Source organism: Neopsephotus bourkii, unplaced genomic scaffold, assembly GCF_033783945.1.
Source record: "Neopsephotus bourkii isolate Nb327-2 ecotype Australia unplaced genomic scaffold, CSIRO-AGI_Nbou_v1 NB_1831, whole genome shotgun sequence".
NCBI classification, from domain to species: Eukaryota; Metazoa; Chordata; class Aves; order Psittaciformes; family Psittacidae; genus Neopsephotus; species Neopsephotus bourkii.
This window is the reverse complement of record NW_026902304.1, coordinates 1,277,346-1,283,516: the sequence shown is the minus strand read 5'-3', so window position 1 is coordinate 1,283,516 and position 6,171 is coordinate 1,277,346.

The window sequence follows — 6,171 nt, the reverse complement described above, 5'->3', positions numbered from 1 at the left end:
CTTTCCATGTAAAAGGGTAGGAGTCCTTAAAGTCCAAGCAAATGAATAATCCACATATTTTATTCTGTTTGTGCAAAAGAAGAGGAATGTCATTCAAAGCACAAGATCAAATTTTAAGTGTTGTCTTTGTTTCAGCTGGTGAAGTTACACCTGCCCCTCTTTTTCTGCATTTATGTTAAGGCTTAGTTATCTCTGCTAAAATGTTAATGTGTCTTCCATTCTTTTTGCCCCTAGCATCTTAAAGGCATTTTTTTTTTTTTATATATTTATTTTTTTATTTTATTTATCTGACTTTTTGTTCTCTCCCCCTCTGCCTGTTGCCATGTCTTCCTTACCAGGATGTTCTTCCTGGCAGGCTGGCTACTCGTGTACCTGTACTCCAGTGAGAGCAAGAAGGTAAATCAGTGCTGCTAGCTATTTAGAGCTTGACTGCTCTGCATTTATTTCAGTGTGATTCTCTGATGTGTAATGGTTCTAGATCTGTGTTTAAGCTTCTAGAATTACTGAAAAGCATGGCATGTTTTTTTTTTTTCAGACAAGAAAAGGAATGAAAGTGACTTTGGGAGAGGATGTTTAGTTAAGACCAGTATGTCTAACAGAAAATAGCATAGGTGGCTGTGTACCAGTCAGTGGTTCATGCCTTATCCACTAAGGTAACTTCCCTGTTACCAGTCTTAATGCTTTTGTGCTGTAGGTATTGTGTGTGTGTGCTGCCTCGACATATCAAGTAGCAGCGTATCTCATAGCCTTTCAACTAACCAGCGTTCTTACAGGCTGAATTCGGAGAGCAGGTTGTAACTCCAACTGACCATTGTGATAATCTGGAGAAGAGGTACAGGCACGCTTCTGCTAGGGACTGCAATAGAATTCCTGTACCAGCTCCTACAGGGGATTTTTCATGGCAGCTGCTCTCATGAGTTTCATGTAACCTAGCAGAAAGCAGTTCCTGATCATTCTGTCCTCTCTGCTATTCTACAAGTTTCAACTGCTAAGTAGACTTGTGCACCTCCAGTGTATCTGTCCCTCTGCAGTTTCAAAATCTGTATTAAGGAATATTTTCATATTAAGAAGAAAAATTGTTTCGGGTTGTTTTGGGGTTTGGTTGGTTGGTTGGGTTTTTTTTGTTGTTGTTGGGTTTTTTGTGTTTTTTTTTTTTGTTGTTTTTTTTTCCCCTCATCCTCATCACAGTGGAAACTTCCAAATAATTTGAATGTTTGAAACCTACCATGTTCTCACACAATGACTTGGATGTTATGTTAATGATGAAAGTTTGCTCTTCCTTCCTTTCTTAGAGTTATTAAAGAAAATGAAAGCAATACATTTTCTATGGCAGTGCCAGGTAGCTGATCAGAATATCCCAGTTAAAAGCTTTGTCACTAGGGTGAGGCAGTAGATAAAAGAAAGTTCTCAGGAACTTCACTGAGCCCTACTTTTAAAGGTGCTCACACTCAAACTGGAAAACAAGTGGCTAGAATGAAGAATGTGGCAGGTTTCCAAATAAACTAGGCTGGCAAGAGCAGCTTGAGGACTAGCCTAATCCTACTGCATACTAGGTTGGCCACAACAAAGCATGTCATTGTAACCCAGGAGCTTTGTTGTTGAATGAAGGCAGTGTCCTAAGGAAGCAACAGCTAGTTGAGATGATGTAATTTTAAGTATCAGGAATGTTCAGGGATTTCTTAAAGGGCATGCTGTACTGCTTCAGTACTGTGACTTCACACTGAAAGAATTACATATTTCAGGTCATATTGGTAGGAGAAATTTTCACAGGTGAGTATGGAACATGATTAGATGGAACAGTAAACAACATCTGTTTCTAAATACAAAGCTTATTTCTCAATGTCTTGCTGTAATAAGCATTTCTGTTTAGAATAAAAAGGTATTAACCTTTTGTTACAGAGAGGGAAGAATGATTTACAGAATATAGTACAATAGTTCTGGGTTATCTGGTGGCAAGCAAATGTAAATATTCTTGGGAGGAAGGAGCAAAAGGGACTTTCAGGCATTAGTGTTTCTCATTTAAGTTCCAGTTCTGTGCATTTTGGTCCTAGGAGGAACAATGTCAACAGTAATGACAGCAAATGAGAAGTTAAGACTATCCTGACACTGCAGTTCTTTTTAATTCAACAGAAGAGGTAGATGAGATGCTACAAATCAGCTTCTCATCTCACTTGTGGTTTAAGCCTTTTACCCACCTCCTCCAGCTGCAATGAGAAGAATTGAAAGAATGTAAACCCCACGGGTTGAGATAAGAACAGTCCAATAACTGAAGTATAATATAAAACTACTACAACTACTAGTAATAAGGGAAATAACAAGGGGAGAAAATATAAACCTAAAAAGGGAAGGAGGAAAAAAGCCCCAATAAACACAAGTGATTCACAATACACTTGCTCACCACCATCTGACCAATGCCCAGCCCAACCTGAGCAGTGATCAGTCCCTTCTGGGTGACTCCCCCCAGTTTATATATTGGGCATTACATGCTGTGGTATGGAATAACCTTTTAGCTAGTTTGGGTCAGGTGTCCTGTCTGCTTCCTCCTGGCTTCATGTTCTCTTCCTCACTGGCAGAGCATGAGATACTGGAAAGTCTTTGTTTGGGGTAGGCATTAATGAGCAATGCCTAAAATGTTGGTGTGTTATCAGCATTGTTCTCAGGCTAAATCTGAAACAGCACTGCACCAGCTACTTGGAAGGAGGCAAATTCTTAACAGCCGAACCCAGGACACTCAATGTATGTGTAGCATACTTTTGTATCAGTATGTCACTTTTTTTTTTTTTTCCTCAAGAATTTTTTTTTATTATTATTATTATTTACACTGGTTTCCTAAGAGGGTAAATTACAGTATCTTGCTGTCAGAATTTGTTCTGCTCCTTATTCTTAGCCTTCTTTAAGGCTGAACAAGCCCAGTACTCTCAATCTTTCTAGGGTTTGGCATATGCTCCAGCTCCCTGACCACCTTGGCAGCCATCTGCTGGTAAGCTGCTTTACTGTCAGTGGCTTTTGTATGCTAAGGAAGTCTAAAGAGGACACAGTACTCCACATGTAGTCTCACAAGTGCTGAAAGTAGAAGGCAGCTCTGTTTCTTGGGCCTGCTTGGTGCTCTGATAGAGCCAGGTGTGTGGCTGGTCATTGCCACTGCAAGATTACACTGCTGACTTAGGTTCAGTCTACCCACCAGGTCATACAGGTCTTGCTCTGTAAAGCTCTCTAATTGGTTTGTTCCCAACCCCTTCTGTCATATGGGGTTATTTCTGCTAAGATGAAGGACTTTGAATTTGCTTTTGTGAAACATAAGGAGGTTGTCAGTTTATGTGTCCAGCCCATGCTGTACTGGCTCTCTGAATAGTTTCTGTGCTTCCTCCTGCTCCTTCCTGCCATGTCTGGTAGCTTCTCCCCCTATTTGCCCTTTATCTGCTCAATCAGAAACCTCTTCCTCGAGGGAATCAGGTTGGACAGACATGACTTACCATTGGGAGACCCATGCTGGCTCTTTCCAGTGACCACCTCTTTTGTGTGTCTACGTAGGGATTTGCAGAGGATCTATTCTAACCTCTTCGCCTCAGGTCACTCAGGATCCTCCTCCCTGAGGATGGGTGTGACATTTGCCTTTTTCCAGTCATCAGGAACCTCCTGACTTCTGTGACTTCTGCAGTATTCTGCCTTGGAGTGACATGAGCATGGGCCCCCAGCAACACCCTGTCTGGTATCATGGAGAGTTGTGTGTGTCTGCAGGGTAAAATACTCCAGTAAATATGACCTAAGTAGGAACTTGGATTCTCTAAAGTACTGTGTAAAATGGTAGTTATTAGATCTAACACTTCTGAATAAAGGCAAGGCCATGCAGGTAGCATAATTTCTGGTCCTAAACAGAAGCTGTCCACTGGCTTCTCTGGCACCATGCAATGCCTGAGGTTGTTTTGATGCCCAGGCTTTACTGCAGTTTGACACAGCCTGAAGGCCAGGCTTGGTGTGCACAGCACAGGCTTGCACCTGCTTTGCTTAGCTGTGCTGTGTGTGTGTCACTCACTCATTGGTATGTAATGGTCTTCTGGTTGCTGCGCTCCCAGTTCTCTCCCCTTCTGTGGGTTGTACTACTTTTCTGCAGATCCTGTTAGTAGGCTCAGGGAAATGGAAGACCACAGTGCTGTCACTAACCAGTGAAAATGCATGATTCAGTCTTTCCCATGTCCTTTGTCAGTAGGCCCCTTCTCTAACTAACCAGTAGGTCCCACTTTCCTCAGTATTCCTACTGCTTCTGTTGCACTTTCAGAAGCCCTCTTTGTTGCCATCTCATCCCTGTGTGCTTGACCAGTGTCCCTGTATTCTTCCTGAAATTACCTCCATGTGCTTTCATTTTCACATCTGAGTTCAGTCAGGAGTTGTGTGCCCATCCTGCTGCACCAGCTTGGTCTTCTGCACTGTCTGGTGTTTGTGTGCTTCAAAGAGGCTATACTGCAAAGCAGCCCCCTGCCCTGGGCCTTTCTGCCTACATCGGTAGTCTCCTACTGGATCCAAGCAGATCCCTGAATAAGCTGCAATCAGATCTAAAGCTTAGAGACAACTTGCTCATTTCTCTAAGCCTTTGACGCAGCACAGTGTCAAGATTGCTGCAGTTAGGACTGCCCTCAACATTTGCATCTTTAGGTCTTTTTTGTTTATGAGGGGCAGCTCCTGCAGAGATTTTCCTGTTGTGGATCACGTGCTTCTCTTGGTATATACATTGCCTGTGTGAGCTGCAAGTTATTTAGGAAGGACTGTATTCTAGGTTTCATATTGTAATACAAGTCACAGTTAAAGCTGTCTTTAAAATGCTTCAATGCCTTTTACTGTATTGGCACTGTGATGGTGGAAGAGCGTAAGTTGTTTGGCTGGACAATACTACTTAAAAAGCATTGGCAATATACAGCCTGTTGTTTTGTGGCAGATGAATATCAGTCTTTTACACTATTGTTAAGGACAGAAATGTCATTGATTTCAGCTAAGTTCCATTAATATGAAAAAGGGCAAAATGCAGGCTTCCTGAACACCATCTGTATTGGCAATACCTCATGAATAAGAGATGTGAACTGAGTTGGACGAACTGAGACATTTGTAAGAGTCGCAGGTTAAAGGCCTTTCAGGTCAAGGGTATTTCCCTGTTTCCTGGGGCAGAACTCATAAGGTCATTGAAGCAAAAAAGAAATTTGCTTTAATTTTATGGCTACTCAAAGAGCAAAAAGAATTTCAATCCAAGTGGTATTTAATTTTTATCTCTATAGATGTTTAATCTGTAGGTGAAGGTGGAAGCTGGGAGTCATACAGTAGTTATTGCTAGTAATAGCGATTACTTTAGCTAGTAATAACTAGCTAAATGAGTGTTTTTCTTCCCAGCAATTTAGCTTTTTTAGAAACAATTCCTTGAGCAGAGTGTATGAAGAGCATATACTCTTAACTTGGCTGGTACAGACCACCCTGACATGTTAACTTCTTTGTGTTTGCATCCTTGGTAGTTTTAATTTTGTGCTGGATTGAGAAGAGCCTTTGCTGTAAGGGAAAAAAAGAAAAAAGGTAGGTTATTATTTCTGCCTAAAGGGTCAAAATCATTTAATAATATTGATGATTACAGGGCAAGTATGAGGAATGGTAGCATTAGCTGCAGCAGATGATTGTCTGATCTCACAGTACTGACAGAATCACAACCTTCACAAAGCATTCTTCTGGATTAAAAAAAAAAATAAAATGCTAAGGTGAAAATATGCATATGTTCGAAGAATCTGTGCTGGAAAAGAGTGTGATTTACAATAATCAGGAGGAAATACTTTAGTCCTCTAACAGCATTAGGAAATAAATGTAATAAGCTAAATATTCACAAGTGACTTTTCCGTGTTTAAGACAATTTTTTTGTAATGTTTACAATTGCAGTACAGTCATGACTTCACAAATGCATACTATATATAAAATATGGGCAAACATTATTGAAATCTAGCATTTATTGTAAAGAAAACCAGACTTAGCAGCCCCAGCACTGCTGGCTACGTAAGCATATGCTTAGGTAATTTACTCCCCAATACCAGCTCTTAGTGTAATTGCCCTCTTACAGTTTCTCTGAACTAGAAAATGCCATTAAGTAGAAAGTGTAAATAAGGATCCACTTGTAATATTAAACATTCAAATAATAATTCAATA